At 48.0% G+C, this 12224-nt stretch overlaps 1 protein-coding gene and 1 non-coding gene across 4 annotated transcripts in view; both read right to left on the bottom strand.

Annotated features, from left to right (window-relative positions):
* The window catches only part of TBC1D2B (TBC1 domain family member 2B), a 334347-nt gene that overhangs the window by 193014 nt on the left and 129109 nt on the right, over positions 1–12224 (bottom strand). The window lies entirely within an intron of this gene.
* Positions 5683–5755, bottom strand: TRNAK-CUU (transfer RNA lysine (anticodon CUU)). Its single transcript has one exon. It is a non-coding gene; the product is annotated as a tRNA-Lys (tRNA).

Raw genomic sequence — 12224 nt, 5'->3', positions numbered from 1 at the left:
ACCTTGGTTCTGTTGCCGGACATTTAGGTTGCTTTCAACTTTTCACTGTAAAAACAAACAAACAGAAAAACACGTATGTCTTTCCACCTAAACCATTGCACACATTGGGGTTTTTTTCTTCTTTTTCTTTTTCTTTTGTTTTTTTTAAGACCCGAGATGTAGAATTACTAAGTCAAAGGCTGTGGGCATTTAAAACAGCCTTATGGAAGCCTCATCAGTTTACATTTCAACCAGCAATTTAAGCGAGCCTGCTTTCCCGCATCCTTGTCAACCATGGTATCATCAGCCCTGCAACCTGGTCTTAATATAGGGGGAAGTCAGGTTGTGCAAAGGGAACCAGACACCAAACAGAATTTCTTCCAGCAATCAGGGTAGTGGACGGGGGCTTGAGGGAACTTTGGGGGATGCCGGATGTGCTCTATATCTTTGGTGTGGCTACATGGTGTTTACATATGTACAGATTCATCACGTTGTGCAGTTAGGAGTGATGCATTTCACCCTACCCACCGTATACCCTAATAAAAATATCGTTACAAGTCACTTTCTTTTAGATATTGTGAAATTTTCAAACATAAAGAACTAGAAAGGGGTGCCTGGATGGCTCAGTCAGTTGAGCATCTGACTTCCGCTCAGGTCATGCTCTCACATTGGACTCTGTGCTGACAGCTGGGAGCCCGGAGCCTGCTTCCCATTCTGCATCTCCCTCTCTCTCTGCCCCTCCCCCACTCATGCTCTGTCTCTGTCAAAAATAAATAAACATGAAACAAATTAAGAAAAAAGAACTGGAAAGAACAATATGTTACCTACCATGCCTGATTTCCTCATTCTGTACATCTAAAATAGAAAGGCATTCTCTTACATGCCACAATACCGTTATCACACACAGCACAATTAACAATGATTCCCTAAAATCATGTAATTCCCACTTCACCTTTCCTCACTTGTTCCTAAAATGTTTTTATATTTGAATGCTTGTGGCTTGTTTTCTCAAAGCGGAACACATTAAATGACATTTGGGGTTTGGTTGGTAAATCTCTTAAGTCTTTTATTTACTTGTTTTTTAGATTTTTTTTTTGAGAGAGAGGGCGAAAGTGAGTGAGGGACAGAGAGAGAGCAAGAGAGAGAGACAGACAGAATCCCATGAGGGGCAAAGAAAGAGAAAGAAATGGGACTCAAGCTCACCCAGTGTGGGGCTTGAACTCACGAACCATGAGATCATCACCTGAGCTGAAGTCAGATCTTAATGACTGAGACACCCAGGCGCACATGAATCTTTTTTAAAAATGCATTTGTATTTTATTATTATCATTATTATTGTTATTAATTATTATTATTATTTAGTGAGAGAGAAACCATGAATGGCGGAGAGAGAGAGAGAGAGAAAGAATCTTAAGCAGGCTCCACACTCAACTCGGGGCTCGACACAGGACTCGATGCCACCACCCTGGAATCATGACCTGAGCTGAAATCAAGAGTGTTGAATTTGGCTCAGGTCGTGGTCTCGCGGTTCGTGACTTCGAGCCCCGCGTCAGGCTCTGTGCTGACAGCGTGGCGCCTGCTTGGGATTCTCTCTCTCCCTTTCTCTCTCTCTGCCCCTCCCCTGCTTGCACTTTCTCTTTCAATGTAAATAAAATACACTTTAAAAAAAAAATCTTTTTTAAAATCTAGGCCAGAAGTTCTCAAGATAGGAATCTATGGATATAATTCAAAGGGTCCATGGACTTGGATAGGTAAAAAATTACATCTTTACTTTCATCACATTCAGAATGAAATTTAGCATTTCCCTTCACTGTAAATGAAGGAAACAAGCTACAGTAACCACACCCATGGCTTTGCCACAAGATAAACTGGCTGTTTTCATGTCACACTGTAGTTCTTGTATATATCTCTAAGTTATCACTTACATCCAGCATTATTTTGAAATCACTGTACTTACCAGACCTGCTGCTAGAGCGTTAGATTAGAAATGAAGCATGTACATTACCATGGCATATTTTAGGATATTTTGATAACTGTATTTCAATATAATTGTTTTCCTTTATCGTCCTATGTGGTTTTGTTTCATACATTTAAAATCACTCTGAAAAGAGCTCATTGACCTCACTAGCCTGCCGCAGGGTGGGAGGGAGCCCTTGGCACGAAACGGTCCACCCACACACATGCTGAATTATCAGTGGTATTAGCGTGTGTTCATGACATTTGCTTTCTGAAGAACCCGAGCCTTTTTGAATGTCTGGCATCCTGGATTTGTCAGATTGTTCACTCATGGTGTTCCTTAACTCACTTCTCCTTATGCTTTTGATAAGCTTGAAGTTAGGTCTAAAGCCTTGATCACATCTAAGTTGAGGGTCTCGGACAAGAATATCTTAGAGGCGATGCTGTGCACTTCTCAGCGTTGTCACATCAAGACACACGTGATGTCTAGCTGTCTCATCAGTGATGTTCAATCTGATCACTGGGCTAAGGAGGTTAAGACAAGTTTGTTTTCGCATAATCCAATAGCATTTAAATGTATGAAGACTTAAAAACAAAAGTAGAGGGGATAGCACAATGAACCAGGGTGTAGCCACCACTCAGCCCCTGAAGGTATTGACGTGGCCCATCTTGTTCCGGTGGTGGTACGAGCATTCCTCCCTCCACCAAAATCCACAACACGAATCCCAGGTATCATATCTATCTCAACCATAAATAAGTTAGTATGTGTCTCTAAAAGATGAGTGCTCTCTTTAAACACAATACCGTTATTAAATTAAAAATAAGTAAGTTCTGGGGCGCCTGGAGGGCTCAGTGGGTCAGGCATCTATCTGACTCTTGATTTTGGCTCAGGTCATGATCTCACGGTTCGTGAGTTCGAGCCCCACATCCGGCTCTGTGCTGACAGCATGAAAGCCTTCTTGGGATCCTCCCTCTCCCTCTCTCTGCCCCTACCCCTGCCCTCTCTCAAAAATAAATAACAAAACATTTAAATGAATGAATGAAAGAATGAATGAATGAATGAATGAATGAATGAAAAATAACTTCCAGAGCGCCTGGATGGCTCAGTTGGTAAGGCATCTGACTCTTGATTTTGGCTTAGGTCATGATCCTGGGGTCCTGGGATCGAGCCCCACATCAAGCTCCATGCTCAGTGTGGAACCTGCTTAGGATTCTCTCTGCCTGCCCCCCACCACCACTTGCACTCCGTCTCTCTCTAAAATAAAAGTTATAAATAAATAAGTAAATAAATAACCTCTTCATATCTTCAAGTATACGGTCAACGTTCAGATTCTCCAGATGGTGTCATACATGTTTTTATAATTGATGGGTTCAAATCAGGATCCCAACATGGTTCACACATTTCTTTGCATCTCATTTGATTGAGTTATCTCTTTTTCTTGTCCTTTACTTGTTAAGGAAACTGAACCACAGAGAATTAGCAAGCTTTCTTAAAATGAATCATTCATAGAATAATTGAATACAGGCTTCAAATATGAGTTCCATGAGAGAGTGAAGCGTGTTTGATTTGATATATCTTTGAATACATCCTTTCAGTAAAACTAGTAATAAATCATTAGTCAACATAATCAATCACCAGCCAGCAAGAAGAAAGTATACCTTGAGATCGAGGTCATTTTTAAATGTTAGTTCTCAAGAAGCTGTGACCCTAACACCCTCGCCGGAGCTGAATGTAGGTCCACACCCAATCAAACCATTGCTTTTCCCAACACTTTTGAAATGAAATGAGATCAGATGAAATAAAATGAAATGGATGGCAATTACTTAATGCCAAGCATAAAAAATCTTTTTTTTAATCAAAATCACCTCCTAATAGAACACGGATTATATTAGTGTCCTGGGGCTACCATAACAGGTGCCACAGAGTGGCTGGCTTTAACAACAGACATTTGCTCTCACAGTCCGGAGCCCAGAGGTCTGAGATCCAGGTGCTGGTTCCTCCCGAGGCGGGTAGGGGGAGCCTGCTTTCCGACTCTCTGTAGCTCTGGTGGTTTACTAGGAACGCTGGCGCCACTCAGGCTGGAGAAAGCGCAGCTCTGCTCACCATGTGTCTTCACGTGGCCCTTCCCCCTTGTGTCCAAATGTGCATTTCTGGGTGTGCGTCTGTGTCCACATTCCCCCTTTTCATAAAGACACCAGTTATGCGGGGGTAAGAGCCCATTCGACTCCAGTACATCCTCATTTTGACTAATTACATCTACAAAAACCCTATTTCCGAATAAGGCCACCTTCTGGGGTACAAGGGTCAGGGCCTCAACACATGCGTGTTATGGGAACACAATTCGCCCCGTAACACCAATGTTCGGTTTCAAATGGATGCATGATGGGGGCGCCTGGGGGGCTTAGTTGGTTGAGCAACTGACTTCAGCTCAGGTCATGACCTCACGGTTCATGGGTTTGAGCCCCTGTATTGGGCTCTGTGCCGACTGTTCAGAGCCCGGAGCCTGCTTCGGGTTCTGTGTCTTCCCCTCTCTCTTTGACCCTCCCCTGCTCACACTCTGTCTCTCTCTTTCTCTTTCTCTCTCAAAAATAAATAAAACATTAAAAAAAATTTTTAAACAGATGCATGATGAAGACTTCTGGGGAAAAGAGTGCACTTAGCATAATGAACACTGAGTAGTGTACAGAATTATTGAACCACCGTATTGAACACCTGATACTGACATAACACTATGTTAACCACACCGGAACTAAAAATTAAACATCACCAGTCAATCAATAGATGTGTGCCACTTCATTGACTTCTTGTCAATTCACCAGTTCGCCTTTTCTCCAACAAGGTTTTTGCCTTTTGAAAAATTCTACGTCACCTCCCATCACCTAGCGATTTTTTTTTAAGTGCTGTAATGATAGAGGTATTTAGGGATCTTCATTTCTGATGCTGAAATTTTCTGTGCCTTCCTTCCAAAGTCTGAAATTGTATCCTGAATTGATAAGAGCATCTGGTAGCTGTGGAGAATGTTTGGGAATTGCTGCGAACCATGGAAAGGATTTAAATCCTAAGGAAAACATTTGCAGCTGTCAACACAAAGGCCAAGTTTTGCCCTCTAAGAAATTGGGTTCTTTTAGGAAAACCTATGCAGGGGGAAAAAAAAAAAGTCTTTGTCGCTTTTAAGATACGTTTTCAGACTCCCAAATGGGGGACGGAAAAATACTCTATTTGAATCGCTAACTTAGGGGGGGGAAGGTGAAAACAGTCCTAACTGGTGTGTTGACAGCGAGTAGCTGATCACTGAAGCGGCCCCATAGCCCTTCCCACACGCAAAAAGCAAGTTGATTCACTCTAAGGGATTTAAGAACAGGAAATTAATATGCCTAAAAAACCCCCGTGAGTCACAGCTGGTGTCCAAACTAATCAATAGCACACAGCATTCCATTAAATACTAATTAATGAAATATTAATCAAGGCCCACACATCTCAAACGTATTGGCAGAACGCCACAGTTTCATTACTGTTGGAGTCTTCTCTACCCTCACAGTCAAGTCCCCGGCCTTCGCAGGGGGCGGTCAAGACTCGTGTGTCTCCTCATCAGGTAACCTTCACCTGTGCACTCAGAAGATGAAAACAGTAAGCTCCGAGTCGGCGGTCGAACGGGTGAAGGCAGAGCTGGAGGGGTCAGGGTTGGGGAAGGGAGAGCTGGAGGGGTCAGGGTTTGGGAAGGGAGATCGGGCCCGCAAAACCGCAGCCGCCCAACGTGGGGCTCGAACCCACAACCCTGGGATTAAGGGTCCCATGCTCTACCGACTGAGCTAGCCGGGCAGGCGAAGCAGCGCCTTTTCCGAGGCTCTTCAAAGGTATAGGGTTATTTTAACCTCGTGCACCACTTCTCTTTTCTTTTTTTCTCACACTTTTGGGGGTAAAGTTTTTCATTACTGTCACCACTGCAGTTCGTTTCTGATTCTGCGCACGCAAACTTTTATTGCCTAATAAAAACGTGGAAACGGCCCTCTAGCGGTCGGCGGTGAGTTGGCCACGCCGGCGACCCCCGCTCGGGCCTGGACACCCGAGCGAGTGTGGCGGCGGGGCTGCGGAGGTGCCGGAGACCCCGGGGCACCGCTCGTTCCCCGACGCAGGGGACCTACGGGGTGCGGGACACCTGCTGGCGTCCGGAGACCCCGGGGCACCGCTCGTCCCCGACGCAGGGGACCTCCGAAGTGCCGGACGCGCACAAAGCAGGCTCCCCGGGGAATGGCCCGAAAACCCTGCGGAAAAGCTCAGAGCCCAAGGCACGGTCTAGTAGAGGTAACTGGCCTCTCGCGACCCCCTCTGCGTTTGAGGTTTCTGGAATTTTTCTGAGGTTTTATGGGATTTTTCAACGAAGCCATGCCACATTGTTCACACGATAGAAGGTTATGGAAAAGCCAACGCAGTCTCCTTAATTGATTGAAAATACCACGCAGCGTTTGCTCCCACGCAGATCTAAAAGGCCAAGACCTCTTTCCCATAGACGGGCAACACCTCAGTGTGGGAAGGGGCACTACTTCAAGCGTCGCCCCCACTAAAACTGAAAAACGAAAGACTTATTTTGCTTCTCCAGCGGGCACTGTAGTTCCCAGTCACCAACTAGTCCCAGTGGATGAGGGAGTGCTCTGCTTTGTAGGGAGAAAAACCGCACAAACGTGTAGGACTACAAAAAGCATCATTTTCAAACCCTTACCAACAAGGATTATCAAATTGTAGCTAAACCACTATGTTAACAGTTGGTGGGGACCTGAAGAGTCACACAGGGGCCAAGTAACACTGCACCTGTTACTTCCCAGGTGCACGAGGGGTAATCCAGCTGCCTGACGGAGGGGTCCTGCTGTCACCACCCTAACTAGAAATTAATCCGAGTTTTGCCAGTGATTTGACTATCCCTCAGCAAGCCAGTGATGTGACGTGAAACACACAGATCAGTGGTAATTATTTATTCTATCCCAAAAATGTTTTGTATATTAATTCCAGTTTACAGGAAATGAAGACGTGAGAGGAACCAGATGAATGAATGACAGCACACGGAAGCAATAACACCAAATCAGAAGGTGGGAAGTTCTGCAGGATGATGGGCCCAGTGTCTTCAACTGTATTACATTTCTAGATATGACTTTTGCCACATGAAGAGGCAGAAGGGCCATACTGATCAGATGCACTAGATGATGCTAGACCGGACACTGTTCTGGATACACCAGCTATTAAAAAGACCTGGGGATCCCCTGAGGAAATTTGATGTAATTTGAATATTAGATGAGATGAACATTTACTGTAATGCAAAGGTGGGGTGGCTGACTTACTGTAATAGAAAAGTAGAAAAAGCTGATTGCAGATAAAATGTAATCTCTCGTTTCAGTAAAAAGAAGGCCATATATTAAGGTATTAATGGTGACCCTTGGGGAATAGGAATTCTCAGTCTTACTTTTTGAATTTTTGCTTGCCTTTATTCTCTAGCTTCCTAAAATGCGTATATAAACTTGTGTGATCATAGAAAGGTTATTTTTGTAAACAATAGATGAGAAAGAAAAAAAGTAAAGCAAAAGTAAGACTTTAAAATGGGACCCTCACAGGGGTGCCTGGGTGGCTCAGTTGGTTGAGCATCCAATTCCGGCTCAGGTCATGATCCACGTCTGTGGGTTCGAGCCCCGCGTCAGGCTCTGTGCTAATGGCTCGGAACCTACAGCCTGCTTCAGATTCTTTGTCTCCCTCTCTCTCTGCCCCTTCCCTGCCTGTGTGCATGTGCTCTCTCTCAAAAACAAAGAAATAAGCATTTAAGAAAAACCTATTAAAAAATAAATGCAGTTCAGTGCCATTAATGCATTCCTGTTTAGTACAACTATCCCCACCCTCTGTCTCCAGAACGATTTCATCTTCCCAGACTGACACTCTGTCCTCATGAGACACTAGCCCCCCACCCGCCTCCCCAGCCCAGGGACCCACCATTCTACTCTGTCTATAAATACGATCTCTCTAGGTACCTTATATAAGTGACATTATACAATATTTGTCTTTTCGTGACTGGATTATTTCACTGAGCATATTGTCTTCACGGTTCATCCACGTTGTGGCAGGTGTCAGAACGTCCTTCCCTTTTAAGGCCGAATAGTATTCCGTTGCATGCGTAGGCCGCATTGTGTTTACCTCTTCTTCTGCCCATGGACACGCGGGTCACTCCGCCTTCCGGCTGTTGTGAACGATGCTGCTCCGAGTGCTGGTGCACGAGGATCTGTTCCAATCCCTGCTTTCAGTTCTTTCAGTTGTGTATCCAGAGATTGGATTTCTGGGTGGTACGGAAACTCTAAGTTCAATTTTTTGAGGAAGTTATTCTGCGATTTTTAACCTTCATGCGAGTCATTTCCCGAATGTAGGCCTCCGTTTCCTCAAGGGCAAAATATGATGGGGGGTGACAGAGGGAGGGCTTAAGGAGGTCCCTAAGGAGCTCGCGAGCTGGTGACCATCCACGCCCCTGGATAGAAGTGCTGGTGCCCTCTGTGGAACGTCACCGAGTGAGTGCAAGGAGAGAAGCTCTTCCCAGGAGGCACAGACTTGGTTTCCATTAGGTGCTGGGCCTGGGAGACCTGGGGGGAGGACAGAGGGAGGGAGGGAGGGAGGAAGGAGGAGGGAAGGAGGAGGGAGGGAGGGAGGACGGGTGGCCAAGGTTGCACGGGCTGGCAGCACGTCTGCATCCCTCTGCCTCAGGCCACCTCAGCCCTGCATTCCCTGCCCCTCTGTCACAGAGAAGGGGGTGACGCCAGGGTCTAGGCCAGCCTGAAACACAAAAACACCTGAAATTTCACTAAGGAAATTTCATTCAAAGGACCTGTACTGTCTTCCAGTGTCACCATGGAGACGGCAGAAAAGAGAGCCTCTCTGGTCGCCTTCCTTCTCCCCTCTGGGTACCAGCCGCCCCTAAACCAGACTCCTTGGTATTCTGGGGAGATCTCTGGAGCCGGCACCATCTTTCGGGTACTTCCCCGAAAACTCTGCGGGCTGGTCCACCGCCTCGGGGTGAAGTCCGAAGTCTGAGCCCCATCAGCACACCTGCCTCGTCTTGCTGGGCCTGGCTTCACCTGGATGCCCAACGCCCCTGCCCTCACCCCTTGCCTGCTGCCCCAGCCCCACCGCTCTGGGAGGGGCAGAGCCATGCACCTGCAGGCTGCCTAGGGCCCTTGCCCTTGGCCGGGAGTCTCCCTCCCCACTCTCCTTTCTCAGCTCCATCCTGGCAGAGCTCAGTCAGGAGGCCCCTTCCCCAGGAAGTCTTTACTGCTCCCCAGATGGTGAGCGTGTTCTTTGTACAGCCAGGCTCGACTACACTCCCTCTGACTCAACGATGTCCCTCTGCCAAGTGTGCGGAAAGCGGGCACTGGGGCGCTGGCCTGAGACCACCTACGTTCAAATGCCCGCTGGGCCACCCATGCAGCCTAGGGGTTCGCAAAGCGCCTCTGGGGCGTCAGGCAGACCTGCGTGCTGGATGTGCGGGCCGCCTGCCCCCTGCTCCCCAGGGCGCTGAGCGCCCTCCTCGCGAGGCGGGGAGTTCGGCTGGATGAGGTCCCTGTTTCCCACCCTCAGTGGGCGCCCCTTCAGTGAGGAGCACCACGCCACATGCCCTCCGCCGATGACGGCATTCATATCAAGGAGGCAGGATTATAGACCATGCGGGCCTTGATGTAGGGCAGTAGCCCTGGGGCATCCCCGGGCATCCTGCGGGTGGGGACCAGGTGGCCTGGAGGTCCAAGCCGGCTGGGCGGCTGCAGGGAAGCAGAGGGGTGATCACAAGTACCTCTGAGGATGTAAAGATAGGGGAACCCCCTACACGTGCTGGGGCAACATAGCAACGCCGCTGGAAAACGGTCTGCCGGGTCCTCGGAAAGTTCTGCACAGTCACCATCCGACCCAGTAGTTCGGCTCCTACGTAGATGCCGGGAGAAACGAAAACGCGTCCGCACAAAGAGTGGTACCCAGTGTCCACAGCAGGGCTGTTCATGAGAGCCGGAAAGTGGAAACCAGCCACGTGTCTACCAACTGGGGGTGAACGAGTAAGACGTGGCACATCCAGATGCCAAGGTCTCTGGCCATGAAAGGGGTGAAGTGCTCGCACAGGCTGCGTGTAGATGTTCCCGGAAAGCCTTACGCTAAGTGACACAAGCCAATCAGAAGAGACCGCAGCGTAGGATCGCTTCTGCACTGATTGTCTAGAATCCACGCGTCCTCAGAGCGAGGAGACTGACGGCCGCCTCCCACAGTGATAATTCTACAGCTACACGCTGAAACCCACTGAATCACACAGTTTCAAAAATGAGTTTTAGGGCGCCTGGGTGGCTCAGCCGAAGCATCAGACTTCGGCTCAGGTCATGATCTCGTGGTTCGTGGGTTCGAGCCCCGTGTCGGGTTCCGTGCTGGCAGCTCGGAGCCTGGAGCCTGCTTCTGCTTCTGTGTCCCCCTCTCTCTGCCCCTCCCCTGCTCGAATTCTGTCTCTCTCTCTCTCTCTCTCTCTCAAAAATAAGTAAACATTTAAAAAAATTTAAAAATGAGTTTTATACTATGTAAAGTATATCTCAATAAACTATTGTTTTAAAAAAGAAGGAAAAAATGCCAAAACAGGATAAGAGTTTAGACATACTCTAAATATTTAAGTTGCCAGTAAACGTTTACTTTTTTGCATCTTGTCCGTGTGTTTAACGACAGGATATACAACTTCATTTGGAGAAAAGGTCAAATGTCTAAAGTCTAAGAAAACCCTGGGGGAGGTGAGGTCTGGAGCGGGGGCTGTGGCCCTCGACTTGCTCTTGTGACGTCAGGCAAGTCTGTCTCCCACTCTGCGCCCCATATTGTTCATCTACATAACAAGGACACCCACACAAGGGTCCAGCAGGCCCTGTGCCTCCTCTTTGACCTTCTCTGAGGCTAGCTGGCAGAATTCTGGAAGGGCTCCCACTCCTTCCCACCCAGGCCCCACAGGGCATCTCTGCAGGTTGAGGACAGAAAGGAAACTGTGAGCCCCGTGCGCTCACAATACTGCCATTGTGCCCCGAAGAGCCTCTTTGTTCTTTTCAGCTCAGTCTCCAGCCTCAGATCGAGGTCCACTCTGCAGCCCTGGGAGGGGTGGGCCGCGCCCAGAGAAGCTGTGGGCAGGGGCTGCGAGCATTCGCTGAGCACTTCACAGCAGTAGCTGTCGTTTGTGGGGTCCCCGCCCTGTGAAGCACCCCCATGAGCTAACAGCACCTTCAGGGGGGACAGGGAGGGGCTCTGTCGGTTAAGCGTCCGACTCTTGATTTTGGCTCAGGTCATGATGTCACAGTTTGTGAGTTTGAGCTCTGCATTGGGCTCTGTGCTGACCATGCAGAGCCTGCTTAGGATTCTCTCTCTCTCTCTCTCTCTCTCTCTCTCTCTCTCTCAGCCCCTCCCCCACTTGTGCTATCTCTGTCTCTCTCAAAAAAAAAAAAAAAAAAGAAAAAGAAAGAAATACGAAGATCCAAAACTCTAAAGAAAAAAATTTAAGAAATAAATAAAAGCTCGTCCGAGAGCACACAGCTAACAGGTTGCAGAGCTGGGCTTCACACACTTGTGCTGCGAGCTGGTGCCTGGGCACCTTCAAGGCCTCCTGCTGGGCATCCCATGATCATTTGCTCTGCACCCCCCTTCTCACTTTCCACGACTCAGGCTCTTTTCCTGAGCACCCTGTGTATGTGAGCTCTTTCAAGACTTCTAGCAATCCTGGGAGCAAAGTGTTGGTTGTCATTACCATCATAAGGATCAGGAAACGGAGGCACAGAGAGGTTAAGTAGCTTGCTCAAGGTCACGCGGCTAATGAACAATAGAGCCGAAACACGGAGGAGGCCGGCTAGCCCCAGCACCTTGCTTCGGCCATTGTGCCACAGTCAGCTAATAGGTTCTTAAATCTGACCTTTCACTTTCTGGAGCTCATGAAGTGTTTCTTGGTGGGCTGAAAGGGATTTAAGTATGCTTGAACTGGCTCTGGTGTCCGGGCCTGCTGCTGACTGGACCACGGGGCTGGGCGGAGGACGGGCAAGGGACGCCTGTGAGTCTGGATCCAAAGAGCCACTGCCGGCCATGTGGCACCAGCAGTTCCTCCACTGTTTAAAAAGGACCCAGAAACCTGGATTTTAACTAAAAACTCCTAATTTTTACAACATTTTTTTAAGTTGATTTACTTTGAGAGGCAGAAAGGGAGGGGCAGAGAGAGAGGGAGACAGAATCCCGAGCAAGCTCTGCACTGTCAGCACAGAGCCCGATGTGG

The sequence above is a fragment of the Acinonyx jubatus genome, chromosome B3, assembly GCF_027475565.1.
Source record: "Acinonyx jubatus isolate Ajub_Pintada_27869175 chromosome B3, VMU_Ajub_asm_v1.0, whole genome shotgun sequence".
Lineage (NCBI taxonomy): Eukaryota > Metazoa > Chordata > Mammalia > Carnivora > Felidae > Acinonyx > Acinonyx jubatus.
The sequence above is the reverse complement of the archived record's forward strand: the minus strand, read 5'-3'. Positions and strand labels throughout refer to the sequence as shown.